A 12,971-nucleotide genomic window follows, 5' to 3' on the forward strand; every position below is an offset into this window, starting at 1 on the left:
TTGTCTTAGGAGTCCAGGGCAAGAGCAAGGTTTCAATTGCCAACAATTTCTAATAGTTAATTATATCCATGTTGACATTTTAGCTTTATCTTTATATTTTGCCTAATTAACTATACTTTATATATTAAGGAGTCATTTGACAAAAAGTGTTTCTAAGAACAAAACAGTAAGTATAAAAATTTGAGAAGAAAAGGAAGTAGAAATGCATCCTTTAATTGGTTTTAATTGATATCTCCTTTTTTTTTTTCAGTTCTGGGGATGGAAACCAGGGACATTATACCTCTGAATATCATCCCCAGCCCTAGTTTTTAGTCTTTTTATTATTTTTTTTTGAAACATGGTCTCACTGAATTGCTAAGGGCCTCACTAAGTAGCTGAGGCTATCTCTGGCCCCCAAATGCTAGAATTACAAGGATGCACCACCATGCCCCACTGGATACCCTATTTAATGAATAAAGTTACTAATGAATTAAAAATCATTAATGTTTATCAAATTATATTAGACAGAAATATAAATACCAACATAAGTAAAGTTATTAATGTAGTACGGTATATAATAGACATGTGCTAGATAAATGATAAATATGGGCATAACATCTTTAAACAATACACCTTTTGCCAAAATTTATTTTTAAAGAAACAGAAAATGATTATTCAAATACTTGGTGATATTCACTTCTGCATTTTTTTTTTTTTTTTTTTTTGGTACTGGAGATAGAAGCCAGTATCCTTCTACCTCTGAGCTACATCCCAGGTCTATTTTATTTTTAATTTGGAAACAGGATCTCCTAAATTGCTGAGAATCTTGCTAAGTGGCTGAGACTAGCTTTGAACTTGTGACCCTCCTGTCTCAGCCTCCTAATTACTGAGATTGCAAGCATGCACCACCATGCCTAGCTTGATACTCACTTTTATTTTTATTTTGTTTTATAATTTATCAAATAAGGAATTACACTGGATTTGTTACTTTCGATGGTGACTTTGATGTGACATAAACACAAATAGTAATATTTTATTTTACCCCCATTTTAGAAACAAAATAATTTTTAGATACACTGTAGTTTTGTATTAAGTGCCCTTTGAAATTATGTTTCCTGTTTAAGATGCTCTTAAAAATAAGATTATTTAGCTGGATGTGGTGGCGCACTCTTGTAATCCCCGCGCTTGGGAGGCAGAGACAGGAGGATTGTGCAAGTTCGAAGCCAGCCGTGCTGGCTTAGGAGACTCTGTTTCCAAATAAAAATATAAAATAGGTCTGGGAGTGTAGCCCAGAGAAGGGTTTCCAGGAAGGCCAGTATCACCAAAAAATAAAAAAATAAAAAATAATATTATTTAATATATAGAGTAAAATGATAAAATTTGGAATTTGAGGAGAATCAAGGGGCAACACATGCCATTATTATGACATCATTTAATTTCTGTATACCAGAAATTTCAGCAAAGCTAGAAAGGTAGGATAGGAGAGGAAGAAGGCTGAGGTTGATTAATGGAGTAGTTACATCCAAATATGTGTAAAGGTATGAATATAGCATGTTTAACCTGGACACTCATTGTTGGGAAGGGGGAAGGAGAAGCAGGGGAGGGAGAGGGCACCACCAAGCACAGTCTAAATGTATACCATTTTCAATGTGTTCCACATATAAATAAAATTAAAAACATAAAAAATGGTTAGCAAATATAGTTTTCAGTAGCAGAGTCACAATAAAGGTTTAGAAAAGAGCTATATAAAAAGTCTAATAGAAAACAATAAAAATTGAAAAACAAAATAACACAATAAAGCAGGCCCAAGCTTGACACCCATTTTAAAAAGATACTGACTAGTATATTGGAAAAGGAAGCATGATCATAAGTCAAGGTCATTGATTCCACCCCTGAGAATGAGTTCACTTTTCACTGATAACTAAAGCACAGGCCCACAGGTGTTGCTCTGGACCCTGCCCTCTAGTTTTTTTCTGAATTCTCATTTTGAAAGAGAATAAATTTAACTAATAGGATTTCCAGCACTAAATCCAAGTAATGTCCAATATGTAAACAGATCCTGAATCTTGACTGAGTTGAGTATAATGGTCTCTCTGGGAAGATTTAGATTTAATACAATATAATAATAATAATAATAATAATAATAATAATAATAATAGTAAATAATAAATTTTAGAGTAAAAGGAAGGTTGATACACTGTCTCATAAAATATATGAAGAAGCTGGCTCAGAACAGACTTTCTTTGAATTCCCCATATATTTTCATATTCATCTAGAGTATAAAAATTTTTCCTTTTTTGTTTTATTCTGTCAGTTTGCTGGCTTCAGATGACTTAAAATGCATCAACCTGCAGATAATCCCTGCATTATTTCAGAAATTGGACATCACAATTAGTAGTAGCTCTAGTTAGCACTTAGGACCACTCTCTAGGAATTTTTCTTTTTCCTTCTTCCTTCTAGTTTGTTTTAAAACTAGACAATGAGCAACAATTTAGAAGAGAATCAAACTTCCTATCACAGGGCTTCTACTTTGTGTTTATGGACAGTTATGCAGCTGAATGCAGGTTTTTGTTTTGCGTAGCAACCAAGAAGATCTCTGAATTTTGGCAGGCTGAAGTATAAAGGGAAAGCAATATATTTTGATTTAATGTAAGGTAGAAAGCAATCCACCTGGCCTCACCTGTGAACACTGTCAAGTTAGGAAAAAAATCCTGATTTACAGAAAACCCTGGCTTTTTAATTATGTGGATGTAATTCTTGCATAGTTCCTGAGTGAGCCTCTTAGAAATCAAATTTACTGTGATGGCCATGTCATCTATAGAGATCACATGCTTGTTTTCTTATTATTATAAAAATATGAATCCATAGCTGTAAAAAAGCTAGTTTAAATCCTATTTTTTCTTTTAGATAAGATATGCTTCCATCACAATGATGAGGATTGTGCTCCAGAACATCATTCACATTCCGAGCCATGGTTGTATGCTGATAGGAAGGGAAGCAGCAGACTGTTAAATTGTATCTTTTTAAACCACTGCAGAAGACAGTCCCCACATTTCTTTCTCCTTTTGGCTGCCAGCTTATAAGAATGCAAGGACAGTTATTTACATTTGTCATTACAGTGTTCTTAGCACACGATTTTAATGGGGAATTCTAGGAAAAGAAAAAATGAATGTAACTTGTTTCCATATAAAGAAAAACAAAAACTTAGTCATGACCAGTGAACAAATGAAAGTTTAGAATAAAATGACATAATAGCTCCTTCCAGCATCATCTGTGTTCAGCAATAGGAAAGTTTCCACCTAAATACATAGCTGTGGTCACCTTGTGTGCTACAGCTGACCTTCAGAACTGGCCAAAGAAGTCTGTCAGTCACCTCCTGGGCACTCCTTACTATCTTCTATTTCCTTCCTCTTCAGCCAATTACCTGGAACAGGCTACCTTCATTTTCTTTGACTCTCTCATTCCTCCATCAAAAATGCCACGACTGCAGGTGAACTGTCACCCAAATTCAAGCTCTCCAGGATGGAATATGTGACAGCAGCACTGGTGGTGGCAGTGGGATTTTATGTCCTTTTGCATGCTTTGAGTTCGTCAGCTTCAATTGTCTTTTTAGCTCCTCACATACTTCTTGAGATTTTACCCCCATTTGGAGGATTAAATGTCAGTATGGCAGACTCTGGTTCCCACGCTAGTACAGTATGAAGCTTTGTTTTACTTTATTTTTCTTTTAGTGTTAGCAGTGAAAGACTTTAAAAGAAACCTCATAGTCTGGGGATGCTTCACGGACTGGGCAATGGAGGAAAGTATTGAGACTGTGGATTTAGGCTTCCGTCAGCCAGAGGAAGAGAAATGCTGGCCAGAGAGGTTCTAGGAGAAAAGAAGAATAAAGGTCCACTATGGAGACTTGAGAAAGGAAAGAAACAGCTCTGAGAGGAAATCTGGCTACTTTAAAAAGTGATCTGTAACAGAGGGCCACAGCCTCTTGTTCCAAGAGGGAACTATCTAGTGCAGCCTGTTTATTTATTCCTGCTCACTGCTCAGAAGCAGAGGAAGCCGGCATCTCTAAACCAACTGCAGCAGCAGATCTGTTCCTGGCATCAACTGGGAACTCTAACAACATTTTTCCTAAGAATCTCTTACAATAATATGCTTGGAATTTAGTTCAAAATATTACATCCTGTTAATGGCATTTACCAAAATGAAGGAAAGGGAAAAGAGAAGAGAAGGAGAAAGAAAGGAAGGGAAGAAGAAAGGAAGGAAGATATAGCAGTTTCCTCTGGTGTTTAAGCAGTTTAATGAATCTGATGAAATTTAAATTTGGATTTTGGGGGGAGTTTTTTGTTTTGTTTTTGCATGTGGTGCTGGGGATTGAACCCAGGGACATTCTACCTCTAAGCTACACCCTTAGCCTGATTGTTTATTCTTTATTTTTGAAACAGGTTCTCACTAATTTACAGAAAGCCTCAATAAGTAGCTGAGGCTGGCTGTGAACCCGGATCCTCCTACCTTAGCCTCCCAAGTATTGGGATTACACGCATGCATCACCATGCCTGGCTTTGTCTTTTAAAGTCAGTTTCTTGACTACAGATAAACCTCAAGAGATAACATTTCTATAATTCACTTTGATAACTGGACTTAGGAAAGAAATTTTGCATTTAGCAGTGCTATAGAAGTGGTGACAAGCATTGTCTATGATGTGTTTCATGCCACTCAGTTTTACTTTTATTGCTTGCTGAAAAGTATAAGCTTTTTGATATAGAACTGACAGATAACATTGAGCAGAGTGCCATACACTCTCCTATATGAGCGGAATTGCTGCTACCTAACTCATCAAGAAAAGCTGGGTCAGATGACCAGTGCCTCCCTTTCCAAGAGCTTGAAATGATCATATTTTGGAAAGTAGAACAGGAAAGCTCTGGGGTTGGAGTAGGAGAGTAAACTTAAATACACTCCTACCAACCTTCCCAATCTGTCAAGCTTCCAGTGGATATCTGTGCATGCCAGTATTCAGAGGTAACAGATGAACAGCAGCCATCCTCTGTGTCTTGGCCGCAGAGACTGTTCTGCAAGGTGCCCTGGTTTCTCAATCATTAATATGGAAAGTAAGTAAATTCCCACTAAAAGAGCCAATGATCTCTCATTTGAAAAGAAATGTAAAATATATATACCACATGTATTTATTTTTCACAAATTACTTTACTACAGAGGTAGTTCAAATAAACATACAAATATTTCTGACTTTACTCATTTATATTTAAAGTGCTTAGACCAATACAAAACACATCTAATTTAATTTCTCTAGAAAAAAGCAAAAGTATTTTATGATGAAATTAAGAGGAATTTGTATAAAATATGGTTAAACTACAATCTAAAAAGAAGTCCTTAATTTAGGGCTGAATAAATTAAATTCACAAGGCAGTATAGAAAATATAACTTTATATAATATGATTGGCTTGCCAATTATACAAACATTCATATATCAAAGGAAAAATAAAAGCATATTCCAAAACAAGAAATATTTCATATTGTTCTCTTGAATTCTGAAATACTTTTGTACATATAAAAATAATGTGGAAGGAAAAATACATTGAACATTAAAATGAGTTTTAGTTTTCCCGAGCTTTTATTTTCTTTGATTTTTAATGTACAAAAGTAACTCAAGATAGTTATATGTTTTATAGCTTATATCAACTTAAAATATTTTGTACATGTCATCAAAAAGAAGCTTAAAGGAAATGGTCTTTCTTGGCTAAATTAGATCAAATTAAAAATTTCCAAGATTTGTTCATGTTTGATTAAAATATTACCTAAAAGAAAAAAAACATTTACCAATCTCTAAGTATAGATCATTTATAGGGAGAAGAGCATTATGAGGAATTCTTCCATTTCTCCAAAGTCTAAAAATCATTTAGCCCAATTGCACCTGATATTGAACTGTATGAAATTACATCTGAAATTGATCCAGTATCAGCAATTTTATACAGTAAAATCTAATATTGGTGAATTGGTACTTTTTCTAAAATCTTTTATTTTCTAATTCCTAAAAGTAATATAGTAACATGAAGATAACCCAAAACTTTACTGTACTTTTTAGACTCAATTCATAGAAAGCTGAAAACAGAGCAAATGTAATTTTTATAATATATGAACAGATGTCATGAAGATCCCAAGTAACATGTTACAAATATTCTAAAGAAATAAGAATAAAAAAGAAAGTATTAAAACTAGGGTGGTCTTCACATTTAAATGTGCTATTCTAAACATCATCTGATTACTCTTTATCTCATTATTTAACTTGGTGTGGTTGAGCAATGTGCCCAAGTTAACCCAAACAGAAATTATATTATTATTAATTTTTTGCAGTATTAGGAATGGAACCCAGGAGCATTCTACCTCCAAGCTACACCTTCAGCCCTATTTTTTATTATTTATTTTGAAACAGGGTCTCACTAAGTTGTGAAGGGCCTCACTAGGTAGCTGAGACTGTCGGGGAACCAAGTCCTCCTGTCTCAGCCTCCCAAATTCTGGAACTGCAAGCATGTGCCACCACACCGAGCTTAGAAGATTTTTTATGGGTTTAGAAAGTATGTTTCTAAGGCTCCTTATGCAAGTTACCATATATTTCAAAGACAGGCTTAAAAAAGAAAATGAACATGAAGAATATGGATAAGGTAATAGTGTCTAATAAGTGTCTATTAAGGATGTTATGTTCTTGGAAAAACTATTACCAAAATATTTATATCTTTTTAAGGCAATAGAACAGTTGTCTCTGTATTATTAGAGTGAGTTATTCCCCTAGGAAACCAAAAGCAGATTTTTTATTTTTTATTTTATTTTATTTTATTTTATTTTATTTTTGCTGTGGTTCCATAGCAAATACAAGGTCTATAAATGTATTTACCCAAGGGCATTCTAACATTCTAATAAAAGGGAAAATTATTCCATACATTTTTGTCATCTTTAAAATTTAAAGGAAATTGTTCATTTCATTCACAGCCAATAAAGTTTTGTTTCCTTTTTAAAAGCCTAAAAGAAACTTTCATTCAACACCAGATATTTTGGTGGATGAGGCAATATAATGAATTTGCCACATAAAATGTATTTGTCCTTTCATTTTAGTTACAAAATACAAATTTGGTAAAATATTGCTTTTATTCCCTTGGCATAATTTCTGTATAGTAAACAGTTTATATAATAAACTCACCAGTTTATTCAGATATTTTAAAATTTGAATTAATATACGAGTTTTACAAAAAACTCTAAATATATTGTCCAAACCTGTTTTTTCTTTTTTTTTTAAATAAAGTATTTTATACTACAGGCTAAGAGGAAAAGAGTTTATTTCTAGATGCAACTATTTCTGTATATTTGAGTATGTAATTCATATAAGTAGTTTGAGTTCTTGCCTATTTCCTAATTAGTCCATAGAAATGCTAGCCCAGGTGGTAGAGGGAGCCATGGGCTTTAATTAACTCATTCTTTATAAGTGTTCATTTACTGATCCATGAAGTCAAATAGCAAGTACACGCTTTTGAGGTACCATTATAATTCCTTATCTAATATTTTCCTAAAATGGTCAGGGACTACTAATAAAATGTGCATAAATATAAAGAGAAATTTCACATTTGATCATATAATACATCTTACTGTGATAATTCCATTATCTAAAGAGTGTTTTATAAAATGGCATAATAGGAAGATGATATAAAATTTTATGCCTAGTTATTTCTTGACAGTTATGTAAACTGCTTTCTATGATTACCAGAAAATCTGTACTTTTTGGACACAAACAACTTCCAAGTTGAAAAACTTAATCTTTGAAATAATTTCATCAAGTTATGATTCATCATATGTTTATTTAAAATGTTTAGCAAATGAATTTTATTCAAAAATCCTTCCTATTTCCCAGCACAAAAACCAAAAAAAAAAGAGAAAAAAGAAAAAAGAAAAAAGGACAATTATTACCTTTTCCTCATAAGTACTTTTTCTTAAACATCACGGATTATGCTGAGTATGGTTTGATTTTTAAGTAAATAACATTTAGCAGTAGAATATCTTCTTATTCCTAATCTCTTCTCAATTTTTCCAAGTATTCCTCATTAGCTCCTTCAGTCTTGTCTTAATTTGTAAGTCTATGATAAATTATAAAAATTCATAGCCGGGCGTGGCCGCTCACCCTTGTAATCCCCGCACTTGGGAGGCTGAGACAGGAGGATGGCACAGCTTCGTAGCCAGCCTCAGCTACTTAGTGAGGCGTTTAGAAACTTGGTGAGACCCTGTTTCCAAATAAAAATATAAAATAGGTCTGGGAGTGTAGCCTGGAGGTAGAGGGTTTCCAGGAACCCTATTACCACAAAAAAATTAATAGTTTAATAACAATAGTGGTACTGAAATTAGTAAAACATACTCTCCATCCAACTGACCCTTACAATCAATTATCTTGCAGATTAAGTCAAAGGCCTCCATTTCTAAAATATAGACCTCTTCTTCAGTATTATACTATCAAAAAATAAGCCCCAAAGACAAAAAGATCAGTGTTTCTGTTGGACTCAATTACAGCAGAGACAGAGAAGTGTAAAAGGATAAAGGAAGTTAACTAGGGCTTACACCTATAGTTAACACTTTAAAAGCCAAATGGAGCCAAATAAAAACTGTGAGAAGGAAAGACTAGAGAAATAACCTTGACACAAAAATGTTAATTACGGGATGACAAAAGAAAAAAAAATGGCAAAATCTTTTAGGAGATAGTATAATAGACTAAAAAGTTTCACATGCAGAATGAACAAGATAGGGAAATTTTCAAATAGAACTGAGAAGTCTATGTTCAGGCCTCTTTCTAAGATTAAATATTGTTTGCTGGTTATGGAAAAGTGCCCTTTAAAGGGGGTCTTTTTTTTGTCCTTTGAACTGGGGATCTAACCCAGGGTGGTTTGCCATTGAACTACATCCCAGCTCTAGAAAAGTGTCCTTTATCATGGTAAGTTATGGACAACACATCTCCATTGTTATCTAGTAATGGAAATCAGGTAATATTGAAATGAAAACTAAATCAATGCCCTCATCTGTTCCCAAACACATGAGCTGTTGTATAATAAATGAAATATGTAGTAAGAAGAACAGAGGATCTCCAAAATATACTGAGATCATCTGACACATATAACATTGTCTGATACTTAGCTTCATTCCACAGAAGACAATACATGTTGATAAACCAGTATTAGCACATTGAGTTCCTATACTCTTTTAGTTCTTGTATTGCTGGGAAAAGCTCACCTGTATATAAAATAATAAATATATACACAGCTTAATACAGTTCTGATGTTATTATAATAACAAACTTATAAAAAACACTTGGTATACAACATGTATAGTGTGTGGATTGACTAATAGCTTGTATCTAAAGGCTTAGGAAAAGGGTATCTTACAGTTTTCTGAATTAAATTATGTTTAAAATGCTGAAAGTAATTTTTAGCCTATGGTAAAACACAATGGAAGAATACACAAGTCAATATTTTCTGAAATATTGAATAAATAGTTTCTTTCTTTAAAATTAGTATACTTCTTTTAGAGCCTGAGTTTTATTGAAGTAATCTATTTTATCATTATAAATAAGCCTACTAATAAAAAATACTGAATTGATGTTTGTAAATATGTATGAAAATATTAGTATAGTGAGAAAAAACTCAAATGGTTTGTTAGGGTCAAAAATAGAGAAAATACAAGGAGCCTGGAATTAGGAGATATCTAGAGTGTGCCACCACATCAATTCAAGGGATCTAAATACATTTTTTAAAACATTTTAAACATTTCTCATATGCTAAGTGCTCCATCTAGTCACTGTGTCTCACTACAAAGCAATGTCATTTATTCAAAAGTGACTGACTGTAAACCACTTTATGTTGGTTTACCAATGTTTGCTGTGATATTATTATAATTACTGTTTCCTTACACAAATTGATAGCTGCTTAAGATTAATAACTTTGCTGTTCCTCTTTGTTTAGCTTCAAACTAATGTATACAGGTAGGAGTTGCTTAATAAATACGTATTTTAATGAGTAGTTAATTTCTTGCTTCTCATCTTATAAAACCAGAATGTTTCTGTTCAGAGGTGGGATTTGTTTTTGGGTCTTCTTATTAAATGATATTTTCATGTTACAGGTAAGAAACTTTAACAACTGGAAATACATTTTTTGGCAAAGTAAACAAAGATTGTAATATAGTTTTCATTCAAGTTATCAGGTAGTTCAAGGTTCATTAGTTGGGCATATCCATACTCTTATATATGGATCATTGTTTCTTAAGTGTATCTAATATTGATAATGAAGATTCAAATGATGTAGCAGAAACAATTATTACTTAATTTCATGAACTACTACCTCTTGTGTAATCTCATTTAATTATTAAATGACAATATAAACAATATCACTTTAAAAAAGTAAGAAGATCCAATGTGTTTCAATTTTTAGCTATTTTAGTCATCACTTTATATAGGTTTTTAGCACAATCCTTTCCACATAGCAAACAATATAAGAAATGCAATGAAGAATGATGACTGAATAGTGAGATCATATGTTCCCATCACAAATTCTAATATTCTTTCTTCATTGTAAGGAGATTTGGTAAATTTCAAATTAGGTACATGTATCTGAAAGTCTTATCAATATATTTATAGGAAGAACAGTATTTTTTTTAATTGGTGCACTGTATTCATACATCATAGTAGGATACATACTTTTGTAGACATACTTGCACACTTTTCCCAGTCAGCCCCCACCCAATCCCCACCCCATTCTCTCCCTATCCCTCCCTCCCATGCTTGGCTTAGTAGTTGACATCTAGTATTATGGCAATTTATCTAAAATTAAAAATGGTAATCTCACATAACAGTTTCATTTGTCTGATACCAAGCTTTTGATGACTTAAAGATGACATTTCAATATTTCTTTTTGCTTTCTTTCTTACCAGAGAATATTTTTTTTCTATTTTTTAGGTGAAACTATCATATATTTGTATATTTATTTTTCAGAAAAAAATCTATCCTAAAATGGAATATGGACTCTAGGTACCCAAAACGATCTTGAAAAAGAACAAAGCTAGAAGATATATATTTTCTGATTTCAAACCATATAAAGCTACAATAATTGAAACAGTGTAGTACTATTCTAAAGGCAGGTATATAAACCATTGGAGTTAAGTAAAAGCCTAGAGCTAAATTATTCCCTATATTGTCAAGTTATTTTTGACAAGGTTTCCACGAACATTTGGTGGTGGAAATATTAATCTTTTAACTAAATATTGTTGAAAAATAATAATTACATGGGAAAGAATAAAATTGGACCCTTACCTAATCCCATATACAAATATTAACTCAAAATAGATAAAAGACCTAAATATAAATCTTAAGACTATAGACTTTTAGGAGAAAATCTGGGTCATTAAACCTCACAACATTGAAATTGGCAGTGATTTCTTGGTTATGATTTCAATGGCACAGGCAACAGAAGAGTATACAAACTCCCTAAAAAATAAAAAAAAATATTGTATATCCAAAGACAATGTAAACAGAGTTAACAGTTACTAATAGAATGGGATAAAATATTTCCAATTGCTATATCTGAAGGTATATTAATATTCCAACTAGAAATCCTAAAAATTAACAACAATAAAGGCAAACAATACCCTTTAGAGATAGGTAAAAGACTAACATAAATAATGAATCTCCACAGATAATCAGTCTTAGTTGTCTGTTGGATGGAAAATCTTGTTTCTCTAGTTCTGGTGTGTGTTACCTATTTCTTCTTTGTAGTTAATCTCTTTGAGTATTTTCTCTAGCGCTGGTTTTGAAGACATAAATTCCTTCAGTTTCTGTTTGTCATGGAAGCTTCTTACTTCTCCATCTAATTTGATAGAAAGTTTTGCTGGGTAGGAAATTTTTGGCTGGAAGTTGTTTTCTTTCAGAATTGGGAATATGTTACTCCAAGCCCTTCTGGCTCTCATAACTTGGTTTGGGAAGTCTGGAGTGATTCTAATTGGTTTGCCTCTGAATGTCACTTGGCCCTTTGCTTTTGTTACCTTTAAGATTCTCTGCTTGGCTTCCACATTGGTCATTTTGACAATTATGTGGCGTGGGGATCCTCTTCTCCGATCCTGTCTAAATGGAGTTCTATAAGTTTCCTGGACCTGTGTATCGACCTCTTGCTCTATGTCTGGAAAATTTTCTGCTATTACTTCCTTGAAAAGATTGTTGATCCCTTTGGTTTCACTTTCTTTTCCCTCCTCTATTCCAAATATTCTTAGGTTAGCTCTCTGAAAATGGGCCCATATTTCTTCAATATCAGATTCCTGCTGTCGGATATTTTTTTCTAGATTAGAAACTATGCGTTCATTTTTGGATTGCACATCTTCTAAGAGTAAGATTCTGTTCTCCATGTGTTCTAATCGGTTGTTTGTGCTTTGAATTGAGGCCTTTACTTCATTAATTGCATCCTTTATCTCTTTTTGGCTCTCTCTGAGTTCTTTTCGAAGCACCTCTATTATTTCTACAGTTATTTTCCTGATTTGATCTTCTAGAAATCTCTGATTTTCAGTTTTATCAGGTTCTGATGTTGTGGGGTTGTGTGCATTCATTGCTCCAGTATTATTCCTCTTTCCCATGATTTCCGATGTTTGTGCCTTCTCTGGGTTCTTCCCTTGGGTCACTATGACTTCACTTAAGGTGTTATGGATCTCGAGTCAGTAGTATCTCAGACCCCACTACTCCTTTACTGGGTTTTATCACAGAGTCTCTGACCCAGAGAGTCGATAGAGGCTGCTTTAGACTGTGGGGGGTGCCAGGTTGCGCGTTCTCCTATGGTGTGATATCTCTGCCACCGCCCCTCCCCCACTGGGTCAAGTCCCAGTGAGTACAGTACTGGGATTTCTCCTCTGTGGCCCGCAATTTGACTCACTGTTCTTGAGTGCGCAGATGTAGCTGTACTGGCCTCGCTGAATTC

At 33.5% G+C, this 12,971-nt stretch overlaps 1 protein-coding gene across 32 annotated transcripts in view; it reads right to left on the bottom strand.

Annotated features, from left to right (window-relative positions):
* NRXN1 (neurexin 1) overlaps positions 1-12,971 on the bottom strand; it is a gene marked incomplete at both ends in the record, with an annotated part of 1,249,621 nt that overhangs the window by 1,140,054 nt on the left and 96,596 nt on the right. The gene's annotated exons all lie outside the window — the stretch shown is intronic.

Source organism: Muscardinus avellanarius (genome assembly GCF_963383645.1).
Source record: "Muscardinus avellanarius genome assembly, chromosome: 15".
Lineage (NCBI taxonomy): Eukaryota > Metazoa > Chordata > Mammalia > Rodentia > Gliridae > Muscardinus > Muscardinus avellanarius.